Raw genomic sequence first — 18992 nt, 5'->3', positions numbered from 1 at the left:
TATTCGAGTAAGCTTTTATTAAGGTGATTTATTATATTCTGATTCTTTGACAGTTGGTTATCTATTTGTGTCTTATTCTCATTCTTTGACCATTTTGGTTAAATGGCATTTTACCTCATAAGGTTATTTAAAACTATATAGTTTAAATTGCCCGCTGATCCCCCTGCTTGTGCTCTCGGCTGTAGCCTCAGAAAGGCTCAATTTTTCCATCTTTACGATGGGAAGTGTGGTTGTGAGGATTAAATAATTTATTTTTATTTTTATTTTTTTTAAGATTTTATTTATTTATTCATGAGAGACAGAGAGAGAGAAGCAGAGGGAGAAGCAGGCTCCCCGCAGGGAGCCCGATGTGGGACTCGATCCCAGGACCCCGGGACCATGACCTGAGCCGAAGGCAGATGCCCAACCATCTGAGCCACCCAGGCGCCCGAGGATTAAATAATTTAATGTACAGAAGCATTTAGAGCATAATACCTGGTACATAGTAAATATTGGCCATTATTTCAGTTTTACATTTTTGTTTACCCAAAGAATAGAAGAAAAATTTCCTGTTCTTAATAGGATTTAGTCTAAAGTCAGATAACATCTTTGTATACTGGGCAGACTAGAAGAAACTCAAGAATATTCATTCATTCATTCATTCATTTATGAATGAAAGACTTGATTTATTTATTTGACAGAGAGAGAGCACAAGTAGGCAGAGAGGCAGGCAGAGGGAGAGGGAGAAGTAGGCTCCCTGCTGAGCAGAGAGCCAGTGTTGCTCAGTCCCAGGACCCCTGGATCATGACCTGAGCCAAAGGCAGATGCTGAACCAGCTGAGCCACCCAGGTGCCCCAAGAATTTTTAAAAGCTTAATTTTAACTTGACTAATTTCTGATGAAGTTAGGGACTTTCTCAGTGACTAGTATAATTTCCTTTATTCATCTGTTTTTCTTGAATGACTCATCCTTAGACCAAGTGTTTGCTGTGTGGTTGTAATTGGTACAAATGAGAGATAATTTCTGGTTGTTCTAGCCAGCCCTTCATCACTTAAAGAGAGACCCTGCAGCTGGAAATTGAGACTGTTGGTAAGATAATACGTGAGACTATTTCAAACCATTGTAATTTTTGAAAATTATTTATTTGAAAATCATTGAAAAATATTAAGTCTGGTTATAGAATCTTGGGAGAGTGATATTAATATTGTTAGACATTTTTTTTTAGCCGTTTATTTTTGCTTATTCTAGGTAAAGATTTCAAGTGATTTTACAACATTAGTTATATTTGTCAGGTACTATCTTAAGCATTTTATGTGCATTATTTCATTTACTTGTTCATTTAACAAATATTTGAGTGCCTGCCATGTGCCAGGCACAAGCTCATTTAATCCTCACCACACCCATGAAATAGATATAGTGTTTATTATTTTAGCCCCATTTTACAGATTAGGAATTGGGGCACAGAGAAGCTGTGTATCTTGTCCAGTGTCACAGAGCTGTCGAGGGTCAAATTTGGGATTTTTAAATTTTGAATGACAGTTGCTGAAATATTGGCATAAATTAATTCAATGCCAGATTTTTTTTAAAGATTTTTATTTATTTATTGAGAGAGAGAATGGTAGAGAGAGAGCATGAGAGGGAAGAAGGTCAGACGGAGAGGCAGACTCCCTGCTGAGCAGGGAGCCCGATGCAGGACTCGATCCCGGGACTCCAGGATCATGACCTGAGCCGAAGGCAGTCGCTTAACCAACTGAGCCACCCAGGTGCCCTTTTTTTTTTTTTTTTTTAAGATTTTATTTGTTTGACAGAGAGATAGCAAGAGCAGGAACACAAGCAGGGGGAGCAGGAGAGGGAGAAGTAGGCTTCCTGCCAAGCAGGGAGCCCAATGTGAGACTCAGTCCCAGGACCCTGGGATCATGACCTGAGCCGAAGGTCTGAGCCACCCAGGCGCCCCCCAGATTTTTTTTTTTCTTTAGGAGAAGGATATTAATCAAATTTTGAAGTGTGTGCTAAATAGGTTACAGTCCAGGTACTTGGAGCAGGATGTGTTAGGTTTAGGTGAGCTAAACTGGGATAATTTCCTCTTAGTCCAAATCCATCTCTTTAAACGACCAACAAAAGAACAAAAGACAAGTTTGGGTTTGGGGCGACTGGGTGGCTCAGTCGTTAAGCGTCTGCCTTCGGCTCAGGTCATGATCCCAGGGTCCTGGGATCGAGCCCCGCATCAGGCTCCCTGCTCGGCAGGAGGCCTGCTTCTCCCTCTCCCACTCCCCCTGCTTGTGTTCCTGCTCTCGCTATCTCTCTCTCTGTCAAATAAACAAATAAAATCTTAAAAAAAAAAAAAGACAAAGACAAGTTTGGGTTTTTTTGGTTTGTTTGTTTTTCCAAAAGACAACTTGGAAGTTCCTTCTTTTGGAGAATTCCAGTTTACCCAAACCAGTGTGAACCAAATGTAAATTTTCAAGAAGGATGGATGTAAATAACCGTATTAAACACTGTTCTTCACAGGCACTCTGGGAGCCAATGTTATGGAAGCACGATAGTTTGATTGTTTAAATTAACTTCAGTTGTTATCCACAGTATCATTTTGCTGCTTTTGCATAGATCTGTTACGATATTTCAGACTTCCACTTTCGTTAATTGTGCTTTTATGGTCATCTCTGGGGGATATTTATAGGGTGATATGACTGCTTTTTATTTTTATTTTTTTAAAGATTTTATTTATTTGACAGAGACACAGAGAGGGAACACAAGTTGGGGAGTGGGAGAGGGAGAAACAAGGCCCGCTGAGCCGGGAGCCTGATGTGGGGCTCGATCCCAGGACCCTGGGACCATGACCTGAGCTGAAGGCAGACACTTAACTACTGAGCCACCCAGGCGCCCCTATGACTGCTTTTTTTTTTTTAAAGATTTTATTTATTTGACAGAGAGAGACAGTGAAAGAGGGAACACAAGCAGGGGGAGTGGGAGAGGGAGAAGCAGGCTTCCCGCTGAGCAGGGAGCCCGATGCGGGGCTCGATCCCAGGACCCTGGGATCATGACCTGAGCCGAAGGCAGACGCTTAACGACTGAGCCACCCAGGCGCCCCTTATGACTGCTTTTTAAAAACAAATACCAGACGTTTCCAAAATGGGAAATAATTATATATTTATTTCAGTGAGATTTCCAAGCTGTGCTATACTTCTTTTGAATTTGCCTTTAGAACATATTGCACATTTTTAATCCTGATAAGTCTTCAATTTGGGGGAATTTACCTTTTGAAGATAAGCAAGTCTGGTGAATGAAGTGAGTAATCAGTACGGTTTTTGGTCATAAATGAGTTGTAATTCTAAGAGGTGGAGATTAGGAATTTTGTGTGTGAGGTTTCATCTTTGAGAATCTGCAAATAGAATTTCAAAAAGGTTTTGAGCCTTGGTGGCATTGCTGGAAGAGGGTCTTGCTTCCCAAGATGACTTGAAGAACAACACTTATTTTGAACCTATAAATAAAAATCATTGCTTGAATGTAACTTATTTAACTTGTGTTCTTGATTGAATTGAAATTGTCTATAATGAAAATATTATCTTGTACTAATATCAGTATCTTATTTGTAGCTTTTAAAAGTTAGTCTCTTTTTTCTGTCTAAAAGACAGTTTTTTAAAAAGGAGAAGAACACGGGGGCCCCTGTGTGGCTCAGTCGTTAAACGTCTGCCTTCGGCTCAGGTCATGATCCCAGGGTCCTGGGATCAAGCCCTACATCGGGCTCCCTGCTCTGCGGGAAGCCTGCTTCTCTCTCTTCCACTCCCCCTGCTTGTGTTCCTGCTCTCTCTCTCTCTCTCTCTCTCTGTCAAATAAATAAATAAAATCTTAAAACAAAATAAAAGGGAAAAGAACATTTTTAGTCCGCTGTGAGGCAAAATACATATAGGAACAGATTTGAACCCCTTATAATTAAAAGGTGAAATGTATTTTCCTGACCCACTTACCCAGGCATTATGTGTGTGGCCTCTCTGTGGAGGCTGAACAGATAGAAAAATGGTATCATCCACCTGGGTCTCACAGCATATCCTATTTCTAAAAGTAAAGACATCTCTGGTTTTATCCAGTTTCAAGTTAACTGGATAAGTTAAATGCTGAGCAAGATAAATGTAGTTAATTTTTGGCTCTTTAAAACCCTGGAACAGCTTTATCATAATGTATGTCCTCCTAATTACCTGGGGGTGTTTGTCTTGTTTAGGCCATGTTGGTGATTTGTATCTAGTATCAGTGAATAAGCAGAATTAGAATTGAAAATTTTCTATGGATTCTTAGTCATTGAGGACTAATAATAATACCTAACATTACTGACTATGTGCCAGCCGCTGTATTTAAGCTCTTTTTATATCTTTATTTAATCTTCTCAAAATCCCTTGGGGTAGATATTATTATCCCCATTTAATAGATAAAAATTCCTTAATATAGGAGATCAGTATGCCTAAAGTCAACACAGCTGATGAATGCCAAGCTAGGATTTGATTCCTGAGCTTGCAGTTGAACATTACAATGAGCACATGATGATTTTATGAACTATGTGCATTTAAGATCATTCTTCCCTAAGTAAATGAGGCCAACGTTGGCTTATGTTACCTAGGAGAGGAAGAATATCATTTTTAGATCTTGATAAACTTAAAGATGTATTAAATGTCTTTAAAATGGAAGACTGTTCCTGAGTATACAAAAGCTGATTGAATTTGTAAGATAACTACCGAGGTAGTTTAGGCTGTTTGTGTAACAAAGTAATGATTGCTGGTTTACATCGGGAATACCAGTTGTTGTTTTTTTAAAGATTTATTTATTTGGGAGAGAGAGAGAGAGAGAGACAGAGACAGAGAAGGGGGGAGGGAGGGAATCTTCAAGCAGACTCCTTGTGGAGTGCACAGAACCTGAGGTGGGGCCCGGTTCCCGATCCCGCGACCCATGAGACCTTGACTTGAGCCGAAACCAAGAGTCGCGGCTTCAACCGACTGAGCCACCCAGGCGCCCCAGGAATACCAGTTTTTATACTTTCTGCCACAGCTGTACTGGAGTACGATATGAGATACTCTTTTTTTTCTTTTTAAGATTTTATTTATTTATTTGACAGAGAGACACAGCAAGAAGGGGAACACAAGCAGGGGGAGTGGGAGAGGGAGAGGCAGGCTTCCCGCTGAGCAGGGAGCCTGACATGGGGCTCTATCCCAGGACCCTGGGATCATGACCTGAGCTGAAGGCAGACGTTTAGCGACTGGGCCACCCAGGTGCCCCATGATATGAGATACTCTTAATATAATTTGATAAAATTAGATACTTTCCAGCATATGCTAATTTTTTTTTGTAGGAATTTGAGGACTGTTGATTATGTTAGACTTTTTTAATACTGGATCCCACCGTGACTTGAAAGAGACCATCAGGATCATAAAGAAGTATGATGAAAAAATAGATGGCTTAGTAGTGAGGCAATTAATGGAGCAGGGAGGAATAATAAGGTAATGGGGGGGATAAAATTTCTGATCATAAAAGGCAAGAGGAGTGGGATTAGGGCAGAAATAGGGGAAGTAGGTGGCTGTTCATTAAGTGGGTACAGTCGAGAAGAGTGCAGAGAATCTTTAGGGAAGAGAGGTAGAGAGGAGACAAGGAACACTGGCTTCATTTACATATTTGGTCAGTTTCACATCATATTTAAAAGCCAGTAATTTAGTCAGTTCTGTTCAATTTATAGTACCTGTTATATATTTAACCCAGGGCTAATTAATGTGGACAAAGCAAGTATTGTATATAGCCCTTGTTCTAAGGAATTTAACATTCTAATTGGGGAGACAGTACCTGGTTTTTGAAACGTTCCATGACAATATTGGATCATATGTTAATCCCAAAAGGCGTGATACTGACTGGTGATTCTGGAGCTTTCATTTGATAAACCATTCATATTTCAAAAGACTTTTTGTTTTCCAAGTAAGGACACAAAACTGAAAAACAGCCTTCTCATCTAATACCACTGTTTCAGAAAAGATGGGACATTTTAAAACAGAAATGAAAGGGCATCATCTCAGATGAAAGTCTTTATATTGAATAATTTAGCCTTATGGAAAGCTTAGTATTCTTTGGTGAAAATGTCCCTGATCTATGGTACAGTGGTACCTGCTCTAGGAGGTCTGTTATGCTACTAACTTAGAATGACAGGTAAGAGTTTACTGAGATTAGTCTGGGCTGAGTGATCTGTGAGGTCTTCATGGAGGCCGTTAGAGTAGAGTTTTACAATGATGGATAGGACGTGAATAGACAGAAAGAAGGGAATGGTATTCCAGGCCAGGGCAACAAAAGAACAAAGATGTTGAGATTGGGATAAACTTGTATTATTGATTGGACCTAAGAATACTTGTCTGCTCTACCCTTGAGGATCATTGTTGGGGCTTCCACGAGCTGGCAGCTTTGTTTCTTTGTTTTCCTGCCTCAGAGGTCTGGAGTTGCTGGGAGCCCCCGCTTGGTCCACACCAGGCATGCCGACCCCACAGCCAGGCTAGGATCTGAAGTGGTAGCACCGGGCTTGGGGCCTCTGGCTCTCCTTGGATAGTGCCAGGCTCTCATGAGCTGATCCTGGCCTGTGTTGCCCCAAAAGTAGCTTGGGCCCCTGCTTGCCCCATAGGCAACACCTAACAAGTAAACACACCTGAACAGGTAGTCATCTTATCACAAAGATGCCTGGGAGTGGGGCCTCTCACCTCCTGCTCTCCTACTAAACAACTGCTTTGGCCCCAGGCGATATCACTGGGGGAGGAGAGGGTGTCCAAAAGTGGGGACTTCTGTTGTGGAAGGGGTGTCCGAGGCCACTTGAGGAGGATCACCATTTTTCCCTCCCTGGATTAGCTTGGGTGCCGGCCAGGCTGCTCCGTCCATCCACTGAGAGCTGTGTCTCCTGCATAAGGTCCCATACAGGATTGTGAGGCGCGGGGTGGTAAGAAGCCATGAGTGGGTGGTGAAGAAGGAGCGCCGCAGGCCTCAGGGCTGGGAGGTCAGACCTGACACTCAGTACACCGGCCGCAAATGCAAGCCCTGCTTCTAAGCCCTTAGCTGGATCTAATCGGGCAGCTCGAACTCCACACGCTTGCAGGTGGGACGTTTTCTCTGTTGAAGTGCCTACTTCATCAGTTGCCAAAATAGTGTTTTAGAAAAGTTTTCAACCTTTTTGTTCTAAAAGTTCTAACAGTTTTTCACTAACAGGAGTTCTGAAAGTATCTTATTTTGTTCTAAAAACAATAAACCACTTTCTCTGGAACTGGAGGAGGGGGGAGAATACTTGTCTGCTCCAATAATAGAGTTTAGATTATGGACAAGGAGGAGATAAGATTAGGGAGGTAATGCTTGAATTATGAACAGTCTTGAACATTATACTGGGGCATTTGGACTTGATCTTGCTACCATTTAGGAACCACTGAAGGTTTATAGAGGTAAGGCATTGATAAATATAGACTGATTAATCAGGAGGTGTTAGATAGATTATTGGAAAAGAGGCCACTTAAGGGTTTTTGTAGAAATTCAGATGTGCATACTATGAGGACCTGAATATAGGGACTTAAAAAAGAAAAGGAGTATATTAGAAGTTTTGAAGAGGGAAGAGATTGGAGTTGTTGATGCGGAAAAAGAAAGGTAAATGTAAGATTATGAGATTGGTAAAACTGGGGGGGGGCATTTGTGATAACCAGTTAACTGAAGTTGGAGAAGGTGAAAAACGAGATAGCCTTTTTGCCTCAAATTCTCTGCTAAATATTACTCTATATCCACACACTTTTATGACACCATTTATTTAAGATTTTGAGGGCCAGAATCTCAAGCAGACTCTGCGCTGAGCGCTGAGCCAGACATGGGGCTCGATCTCATGACCCTGAGATTGTGACCTGAGCCAAAACCAAGAATTGCGCTTAACCAGCTGAGCCACCCAGGTACCCCACGACACCATTTATTTGAGATATGTTGAGAGTCTCTAAAATTGCCTTGGGATTGAAGCGGAAGTTAAAAGTTTTCCTTTATTTTGGAAACACTTTTGGAAAAAAAAGTATATGTAGTACATTTCAAACCGTTAAACATTGTATAAGTTATTAGTTATAGAAATTGTATCCTAATAAATAATACCATTGTTAGATGCCCTAGCAAGTATGGAGGAATTTTTGGAATGCATTGGTGACTTTAGAATTTTTTCGTTTGCCCTGTATACATTGACAACACAGTGTGGCAATACACTGGTTCATCTTGGATGGTTTAATTTATCATGATAGAGTTAAAATAGTCTTCCAGTTTTTGTTATTGCAGCATGTTACAGTAGAATATGTTATCTGTCATTTCATTAGCATCTGCTGTGTAGCAGGTACCTGATGTCTACTAACTCTTCAGTGTTTCATGAAATGGGTACTGCTACTCCTACTTTGCAGATGAGGAAACTAAAACTCATAAGGGGTTTAAGAAATGTCCCTTGGGGAGCAGTAGAATTATGATTCTCCATCACTGTGACATAAAATCCATGTTCTTTCTTCTCCTCTGTCCTTGGAGTAGAGGTCATAAGAATAGGAATAAGGAGAGGGGAAGAGGGGCACCTGGGTGGCTCAGTCAGTTGAGCGACTGCCTTCGGCTCAGGTCATGATCCTGGAGTCCGGGGATTGAGTCCCGCGTCGGGCTCCCTGCTCGGCGGGGGGTCTGCTTCTCCCTCTGACCCTCCCCCCTCTCATGCTCTCTCTCTCAAATAAATAAATAAAATCTTTAAAAAAAAGAGAGGGGAAGAGATAATTGATTAGGCAGTAATTCAAATCAGTGAAGTGCTACGCACGTATTAATTGGTGTTATCTAGCCTTTTCCATCCTGTGTGTGCAGGAGTGGGGGGGAGGGCTTCAAAGACCAAATATGATCTAGCCCTAGTTCTTGTCAAGGATAGTCACTTTTGGATAATGTCTCTCATATCTTTTTGTAGAGCTTTCAACAAATCCTTCATAAAAATAAATGTCCGAGGGGCGCCTGGGTGGCTCAGTCGTTAAGCGTCTGCCTTCGGCTCAGGTCATGATCCCAGGATCCTGGGATGGAGCCCCGCATCGGGCTCCCTGCTCGGCGGGAAGCCTGCTTCTCCCTCTTCCACTCCCCCTGCTTGTGGTCCCTCTTTCGCTGTGTCTCTCTCTGTCAAATAAATAAATAAAATCTTTAAAAAAAATGTCTGATTCAGAAGACAAACACACACTTGACACAATTCGGCAAATTGCGAGTCTGGCAAATGACATCTAAGGAAGTTGCAGGGTCCATCTTCTGGGAAAGTGGGATTTGAAGGTCATTCTGCTTGAAAGTGTAGTTAGTGCTGGAGACTAGCTGTCATTGATATCTAGCACTTTTTTGGGGGGTATCTGCCTTTCTTGATTCTCCCCATTATCCGCAGCCATAAAAGTTTTTAGCTTTTCTTCATGTGTGCTGTTGATAATTTCTTCAGTGTTCTCTCTTCTCAGTATTATAAAGCTCAACCCCACCCCTCTCCACCTCATTCCTGCTGTTCCTTTACCAGCTGCTTCTATTGGGTCTGGTAGAACCTTTGCACAAATGTGAGCAAAGTCCTAGGTTCTTAATCTTTTCAACCAACATTTCCTCCATCTCCTAACACACAACTGAAAATGAGTTTTTTTTCTCTAATGAATGTTAATTATTCGTATTTTTGCTGGTTGACTATTTTGTCATTCCTTGGACATGGGGAGCAATTAATATTTCTAGTCCTTCACTGTTGCTTCTAGACCATTTTTTGCCATTTTTGCACGGCTTCTGATTTTTCAAAGTCCCTACCATTTGTTCTCCTCTGTTTTCATTGCGTTTGGTGACTTTCAGGATCCACATGGATCATTCTTCTTCACCATCCCATTTCCTAGTCCCTCCCTCACTCTTAACCTATTCCTGTCTGTCTTGCATCTGTTGATTGCATCCCTTGCACTCTTTATTGAGTCCTTCCTTTGAGATGAGGAGTACACTGAGATCTTTTCTATCCTAAATAAATAAAATCCCCCTGCCTTTCTATCTCTTAGAGTGACTGCCATATTTTTTCTTTTACTCTCAAACATCTAAAAACAGAGCATTCCCTATGCAGCCTTTTCTTTCGTACTCCTCATTCTTTAACACCCTTCCTGTCTTGTTTCTGTGTCCAACACTTTACTGTAAATGCCCTTTCAAAAGACCCAGTGTCCATATATTCAGTCATTTTCATAGCCTTTGTCTTCCTTAATCTCTTGTCAATATTTAAGGTATTGATCATCTTCGTTGAACCTCTGTTCTTTGACTTGGAGTTAAAAATATGTGTGTTTGGCCCCACTGAGCCTGGTAAGGCCATTTTACCTGGAACTTGGCTGGTTGTTGGACTCTGGTGTTCATCTCGGGGCCTGTACTGACTAGCCGAGAAGGGGTGGAGCAGGTTGGCACTGTGCATCTCATAGTGCTCTGTACCCTGTGGACTTTTAAGTAAATAATTGATTTGACTTGCTAGTCTTCCTGTTCTCTCTCTCCCTCTCTCCCCAATCCTGCTATGGCTTGTTTGTAAAATGGATTGCCCACTTCTGCTCTTGACTCTGCTTAAATATTATAGTACATAGAGGCAGACATTTCTTTTTTTAGAGCAGACTTTTGGAAAGAGTGTTATGAATTAAGTTCTTTAAACTCACGTGAGATTTGAAATGCTCCAGAAAATTTGGGAAAGTTTAATGAATATCAGTTAAGTGGCCTTAATGAGAAAACTTTTATGTCTTCTCTCTTATATTAGTATTTTTATGAAAAAACCCACATCAGATTCTATCACAGCAAAAATAATTACACTGAGAATCTGAGTATAATAGAATTTCTAAGCCCCATTTATTTTCAGGAGTATTTGCTATAATAACACGGTACTGTGACAGTTCCCTGGAGTTTGTTACTAGGATTTTGACCTGAATTTGCCAAGACAGTTTCAGAAAGTTGCAGAGATAGCTGGGAAGTAGCAGCGTGAGCAGATGTGGGTTAGGCTAATACACATGTAGGAGAGCAAAGTTTTGAGATGACATGATTTTTTGAGAAGGAAACAGTATTGAGTAATGCCACTTTCTGTTGCTGTTTTGCTATGTTAAATGATCATGGAAGCCTTGTATCCTGAAATTTTTTTTTGTCCTTAGAGATTTGAGTCATTCTCTGTTCTCAGATGTTTATCACCTTCTTGTACAGGAAATTGAATTATTCAGCCCAGAGAGATGATAAAGAGATTTGGACTAAGCGAGTCTGGAGGTTCTGGTTCAGTTTTTGTCATTATTTAGCTACATAGACTTGAGCAAGTTACTTTACTCTTTGGGCTTCAGATTTGTCAAATGAGGTGAAGTAAATAATTTCTGAAAAGATACTGCTATTTTAATTTGAGGTGTTTTGATAAAAAGCCATTCACAGTGAGTCTCAAAGTCAGTTTACCAATTAGTCAGAAATGTGATAATTTGTATTGAGATAAATCTGTGACAATTTGTATCAAGAGATAAGAGTTTGCGGTATGTCTTTTGACAATGTAAGAAACACTGCAGCTGTATCTTCAAAATGGTAGAATAGATGCCTGTATCAGCAGCAGTGTTCCATGGATTATAAAGGTACTAGAAAATATCACTGAACTATGGAGATACAGAAATGTGAAATCCAGTACATATGCCTATTTCAAAATGATGTGACAGCTTTAAAACACATTTTTTTGTGTTTGTTTATATGGAAAATAGGTAAAATGGCAGAGTGAAATAATATTAACAATAGTAGCTAATGACATTTGGTTAGCACTTCCTGTAAGGCCAGCTACTATCTTCAGATGAATTTATAATGCATTTAGTCCTTCCTTAAATAATTCTACATGGTAGCTATTATCCCTGTTTTACAGGTGAGGACACTGAAACATAGTTAAGTAACTTGCCCTTGCTGCTATTAAGTGACATATTGTCACATATATGACTAGGTCTGTGTGACTCCAGAACCTCTGTTCCACATACATGTATGTGTTACATGCTGAGTTCAGAGTGCCTACAGATAAAGTATATGGTGGTGAGAACAAAGTAAAATTCAGATGTTGAATGTTTGACTAGGTTATATTGTGTTGCTTCCTTAAGCCATATGCTATCATATGGCTTATGCATTATGCATTACAATTATGTTAGTTTAGTAATATCACTCACATTTACTGACCAACATGGCCTGGGTTTGAATTCCAGCCCTACCATGTGATTTTTGTGTAAACTCAGGAAAGGAACTGGACCTCTTTGTGCCTCAGTTTACTCATCTGAAAAATGCGGTTAATAGTATCTGCCTCCTAGTGTTGTGAGAAATAAATGAGTTGATGCAGAGGGCTTAGAATGACATGAAGTAAAGATACAGTAAAAAAGGGGCACTTGGGTGGCTCAGCCGTTAAGCGTCTGCCTTCGGCTCAGGTCATGGTCCCAGGGTCCTAGGATCAAGCCCCGCATCAGACTCCCTGCTCGGCAGGAAGCCTGCTTCTCCCTCTCCCCCTGCTTGTGTTCCCTCTCTCGTTGTCTCTCTCTCTCTAATAAATAAATAAAATCTTTAAAAAAAAAACATACAATAAATGTTGGCTATTATGTTATGCTTTTAACTTTTCCAAGTACCTTAAATACCATTTCCTTCAATTATTTGAAATTATGAGAAATCCCTGAAGCAACTTGTCTTAAGGACACGAGAACAAAATTAAATGGAATTAAATTTAAAAGGTTAATTCTGGTCTGAAAGAGAAAAAAATTGGTTTGGGATGAGTGTCATGTAATAGCCACCTCTCTTGTAGAAGTAGGACAGGCCTGTGGTGTTTGGAACGGGAAGGAAGATCATTCCCAGCTACTCATTTCTTTTTCTAGTCCCTGATTCCCTTCCTGCTGTTAGAGGGGGATGTTGTTGCGTCATTCCTATGTCCTGGTTTAGCCATCTAGCAAGCTGAGAAACAACATTTGAAGGGTATCGGATTCTCTGGGAACTGAGAAAACAGCTTACCTTTTCTATGTGGAAAAAAGGTAAACCAAGTGGGAGGTGTGAGCTACCAGTATGAGCTATGCTGTCATGTGAGTTGTTTTATGGATTTAACTCTTGAACTGCTTTAACTGAATCCCACTCTTTTGTCATGTGTCAGTTTCCTGCAGTTGTTTAGAGGCATTTTTAGGATTTAAGTGCCTCTAGTTTTTTTTTTTTTAACAGCTTCATGCGGCTTGATCTAGGTCAGCTGTCAGCACTTGATTTTGCTGCAGTATGTACTGCATGATCTCTGCATTGCTGTAACCAGATCTTGGTAAGACTTGCCTTTCCATCTCTTTGATGAAAAGATTTCTTTGCATCTCTCCCTCGGGCTAGTCTGGCTGTAGCATTGGAGGCTCTTCCCTACTCTTTGGAAAAACCTAAAGAGAGTTTTTGAGAAGTGACCTTGTGTTGGGTTTGGCTAGGATTTCTCCAGCTAACAGCTGTTAGCTTTCTGTTAGCTCTAACACATAGGAACAGTGTCTTCAGCAAATGTATATTGTACCTGCCATGCAAGAGGTACCACTACTACTAGTCACTGGAAATGCAGAATATAAAAATTGAAGAATATTGAATTAGACTGGATAATGATTAAGGAGAGATAAAATGTTATATCAAGGAGAAAAGATCATGGAGACCTGGATTTAATTCCAGGTTCTGCCTTTTATTCCCAGTGTGACTCTGGGCAAATTTGTGTAACTTTCCTGAATCTCAGATTTCTCACCTATAGACTAGAAGTACTAATACCTAGTTCTTAGGGTTGTTTTAAGGATTGATTGAGAGAATAAATTGATGACACTGAACAGAATGCGTGAAACAGTACTGTGAAATGTTACTAACCTTCCTGTGGTTGATTGAGTTTCTTGTTAAAATTAGGATATTAGTACTTAGCTCAGGTTTGTTGTAAAGATGAAATGAGAATTGAGATAGCTAGCTAGCTGGCACATAGATGTTACATGTGCAAAAAAGAGCTGGAGCAACTGAAATGCTGGAGGCAGTATTTCTTTGGAAGAAACAAATTAAAATAGTACCCAGGTTGTACTAGCACCAGCAACCAGTCAGTGTTATTTTTGTTGTGCTTAGCTAAATATGTGCATTTCCAATTGTATTTTGCCCATGATGCAGTCCCTTCTTTTTTACGCATAATCATGTTCTACTCGTTCTCAAAGATTAGCTTAAATTTTACTGTGAAGCTCTTGTAGATCACTTCAGAGAAATGATTTGTCCCACTTCTAAATGCCATTATGACGCTTAGCATGGACTGATATATAGTGTTTTTACTCTCATGATCTGCCTGGAGAGAAGTTCTGTTCTATTCCTTCTTAAAATCTCATTTAGATCTCTTCTATGAAACCTTTCCTAACTCATAATCAATCCGCTCCTTCTGTACTTCTGTTTTTGTTGTAGTACATCTTAAACACTTGCCCTTACCATGTTGTTCTGATTATTTGCTTACTTTTGTCTGCTTATAATGAACTATGAATATCATAAGAACGGAATATTTTCTCTATTCCCATTTTATAGCACATGCCTGGTTCAGTAAGTAGTGAATTGAGACTTCAGTGCATTAATCTTGTGTTGGTATTTTCTTATTCCAATCCAAAAGGGCATGAGTGAGAAGTTCACTTTGGTGTCTCTGTGTGTGTTTTAAAGTAAAACCAACAGGGGTGCTTGGGTGGCTCAGTTCATTAAGTGACTGACTCTTGATTTCAGCTCAGGTCAGGATCTCAGGGTTGTGAGATAAAGCACTGTGTGGGGCTCTGTGCTCAACGGGAGTCTGCTTGAGATTCTCTCCCTTTCCCTCTGCCCCTCCCCTGCCCCAGCTTGTGCTCACTCTCTCTCAAATAAATCACTCTCCTGGGGTCCTTGTGCTCTCTCTCTCTCTAATAAAAAAATAAAATCTTAAAAAAATTTTTTTTATTAAAAAGATTTTATTTATCCATTTGACAGAGAGCACAAGCAGGGGGAGTGGGAGAGGGAGAAGAAGGCTCCCTGCTGAGCGGGGAGCCTGATGCAGGGCTTGATCCCAGGACCCTGGGATCATGACTGAGCCAAAGGCTGACGCTTAACCCACTGAGCCACCCAGGCGCCCCAATAAATAAATCTTTAAAATAAAACCAACAAAAATATATATTGATGTAATCATATACCATAAAATTCACAACCATCATTTAATTTCAGACCCATTTTCATCACCCCAAAAGAAACCCCATACCATTAGCAGTCACTCTCAATTCTCTCCTACCTCCAGAACCTGGCAACCATAATCCATTTTCTTGTCTCTCTGTGGATTTGCCTATTCTGGACATTTTATATAAATGGAAATCATACAATATGTAGACTGTTGTGTCTGGCTTCTTTCACTTATCACAGTGTTTTCAAGTTTTATCCATGTTGTATCAGTACTTCATTTTTAGGGCTGAATAATACCCCATTGTATGTATGTTTCACATTTTGTTTATTCATCGGTTGAAAGACACTTGGGTTGTTTCCACTTTAGGCTGTTCTGAATAAAGATTGCTGTACAAGTTTATGTGTTGGCACAAGTTTTCATTTCTCTCAGATACATACCTAGAATGGAATTGCTGGGTCATGTGGTAACTAACTTTTTCAGGAACTATGAGATTTTTTTCACGCCATCTGTCTGCACCATTTTGCATTCCTACCAGCAGTGTATGTGGGTTCTGATTTGTCCACATCCTCACAACCTTTGTTATTATCCTTTTTGATTATAGCAATGCTAGTGGGTGTGACATGGTGTTGTGTGGTGGTTTTGATTTGTGTTTCCCTAGTGACTAATGATGGAGCATCTTTTTTTTTTTTTTAAGATTTTATTTATTTATTCATGAGAGACAGAAGCAGAGGGAGAAGCAGGCTCCCAAGGAGCAGGGAGCCCGATGCAGGACTCGATCCCAGGACTCTGGGATCATGACCTAAGCCAAAAGCAGACGTTTAACCATCTGAGCCACCCAGGTGCCCTGGAGCATCTTTTCATGTGCTTATTGGCCATTGGTATATATTTCTTTGGAGAAATATCTATGCAGATCCTTTACCATTTTTAAAATTGTTTATTTGCCTTTTTATTGTTGAATTATAAAAGTTCTTTGTATATTTTGGATACTAGTCTCATCAGATAAGTGATTTGCAGATATTTTCTCTGAGTTTTTGGATTTTTTTTTTAAACCTTTTTTTTAAGATTATTTATTTATTTGACAGAGAGCACAAGTAGGCAGAGTGGCAGGCACAGGGAGAGGGAGTAGCAGGCTTTCTGCTGGGCAGAGACCCCCCAGTTCGGGCTTGATCCCGGGACTCTGGGATCATGACCTGAGCTGAAGGCAGATGCTTAACCGACTGAGCCACCCAGGTATCCCTGAGTTTTTGGATCTACCTGCCTAGAATTCATTGCCCACCTCGTATGTCTACATGATGTAGTAGAATTAGAGGTCCTAAAAGAGCATGTGTTGATTGAAGAAATTGCCATGCTACAGGTAACACTGAAGTTATGCAGTTCTAGAGGCCTTGGGTTACAAGAAAGATAGCATTTGACTGAGAGCTAGGGAAATTTGGGTTTTAGTCCTAGTGTTGCCATAGCCAGATAGTATGACCTTGGGCATATAATGTAATTCTCCGTTTCTCACCTGTAAAGTGAACGATTTGGACTAGGTAGTCTTTTAAATTTTTTTGTTTTTAAAGATTTTTTTTTAATTTATTTGACAGAGCACAAGCAGAGGGAGGGAGAGGGAGAAGCGGGTTCCCTGCTGAGCAGGGAGCCGGATTCGGGACTCGATCCCAGGACCCTGGGATCATGACCTGGGCCGAAGGCAGCCACTTAACTGACTGAGCCACCCAGGTGTCCCTGGACTAGGTAGTCTTTAAGGTCACCACTAAAGTTTTTTGAGTTGATAAGGGCCTGGGGGACACGTGTTACAGGTCAGATTATACTATCTCATTTGTTCTTAATACAGAAGTCTTGTGCATGCTGTTACTTTGCTAGAAAACTTTTTTCTCTTCAGTCAAGAACCCTGTCTTTCTTTAAAACTTATAGTAAATTCTGACCAGCTCCAGTCACATGAATAAACCTGGATTTTTATTAAAGAATTTAATCCAGTGTTCTCTATTACAAGTGATGAATTAGAGGCATAAAAATAGGGTCATTGATTTAATAATCACATTTGCTGGATGTCTGCTGTGTTCCTGGCTCAGGCTATTTAGCTAGTTGGTGGCAGAATTGAGATGAGAACTGAGATCTCCTGGACTCTCAGTTCGCTATTTCTAGTATACCACTTTGCCATGGATTACTAAATTAGAATCTGGTTAAGAAGTAGTATCAGGAATTTGCCAGTGTTTCAGCTAAGGGTTACAATAATTTGCCTCCAGATTTTGATCTTTAATTGATTAAGTGGGATTAACATATTCGTTACATATTTTAGGTATAAGTTGATCGATAGTTTTAATTTTTAATTATCTTTCTCTTGTTCAAGGACCTATTTTCAGCCTTAGAGAATTATATGTAGCTCTAAGGTCCCTAGTTGGCTGCCTGTGATTTTATTGTAACAATTCCAGTCCAACACCATTGGTGTTATACTGTCCGAGCCCATGGTCTCTCTGGTCACTGACTCCTGATGAAAATGATTTATATTGGCACTGTGCCTATTCCTAACCACCTGTTCCTGTTAATGTGGGTTTTCCAATTCTTCAATGGAATATGGAACTTCATTCCATATGTGGAATCACAAATACAGTTCACTTGAAAATCTCGTCTCTACCTAACCTTGCCCCATAAATAGGTACTAGTGCGGCTGATGGAATTATTTGAGTAGGAGCATAGTGTATTCCCAAGGAGTCTGCAGTTATTTATGTGCAGTGTCAAAACCCAAAAAGCACTTAAATGAAAAACATGATTCACTTCATAGCAAAATTTGACCTGAACTAAAGTGAGGCTATTTATGAGGTTTATTTATCCTACTTAGTATTCATATATATATGTGTGTGTGTGTGTGTGTGTGTGTATACACACAATATATAATATATAATATATATATATTTTAAAAGATTTTATTTATTTGACAGAGAGAGAGTTAGCAAGAGCAGGAACACAAGCAGGGGGAGTGGGAGAGGGAGAAGCAGGCCTCCGCTGAGCAGAGAGGCCGACATGGGGCTTGATCCCAGGACCCTGGGATTATGACCTGAGCCGAAGGCAGAGGCTTAACGACTGAGCCACTCAGGTGGCCCTGTATATATATGTTTTTTATAAACTCTACCCCCAGCGTGGGGTCTCAAACTCATAACCCCGAGATCAAGAGTGGCATGCTCTACTGACTGAGCCGGCCAGGCACCCTGTGATTATTCATATATTTAAACTGTGTAGGGGCGCCTGGGTGGCTCAGTTGGTTAAGCGACTGCCTTCGGCTCAGGTCATGATCCTGGAGTCCCTGGATCGAGTCCCGCATCGGGCTCCCTGCTCGGCGGGGAGTCTGCTTCTCCCTCTGACCCTCCCCCCTCTCGTGTGCTCTCTCTCTCTCATTCTGCCTCAAATAAATAAATAAAATCTTTAAAAAAAAAAAAAACAAAACTGTAAATACTGATGTGTTTGCCTACTGCATATTGCCCTAGTCCCTATTATATTATCTTTCCAAAAATCTAAAAAATTCTGAATTCCATAATATATTTAGCTCAAAACAAGGGTCTGTGGATCTGTATTTGTTTTGTTGTTTGTAGTTCCTTGTTATGTGGATTCTTCTTGAAATAAACCCCAGGGGGTTGAATTTTTGTACTGGGCCTTCATTGGACAGCTAACTTCCACTACTGTTCTTTGTTTTTCAAAGAACATTGCTGTGCCACCTATTCATTAATATTGCTGAAGGAGTTTTCTCTTGCTCTTTAAAAGAGTTGAGAATTCTTTATGGTTTGTTTTTTTACTCTTCAATTATTGTTTTGGAAAATTTCTAAACCTATTAAACAATTGAGCGAATAGTATTATGAATACTCATATACCTT

General features: G+C 40.3%; 1 protein-coding gene across 9 annotated transcripts in view; it reads left to right on the top strand.

Moving 5' to 3' along the window:
• LUZP1 (leucine zipper protein 1) overlaps positions 1 to 18992 on the top strand; it is a 101024-nt gene that overhangs the window by 14946 nt on the left and 67086 nt on the right. The window contains exon 1 of one of the 9 annotated variants that reach the window (XM_027605669.2): positions 12977 to 12997. The exons of the other annotated variants lie outside the window; for them this stretch is intronic. The gene's annotated coding sequence lies outside the window, so the exon portion shown is untranslated. Of the gene's footprint in view, positions 1 to 12976; positions 12998 to 18992 lie in introns of those variants that run through there. 9 annotated transcript variants of the gene reach the window in all.

The sequence above is a fragment of the Zalophus californianus genome, chromosome 4, assembly GCF_009762305.2.
Source record: "Zalophus californianus isolate mZalCal1 chromosome 4, mZalCal1.pri.v2, whole genome shotgun sequence".
Classification (NCBI taxonomy): Eukaryota; Metazoa; Chordata; class Mammalia; order Carnivora; family Otariidae; genus Zalophus; species Zalophus californianus.
Note: the sequence above shows the minus strand (reverse complement) of the source record. Positions and strands in the feature narration are given on the sequence as shown.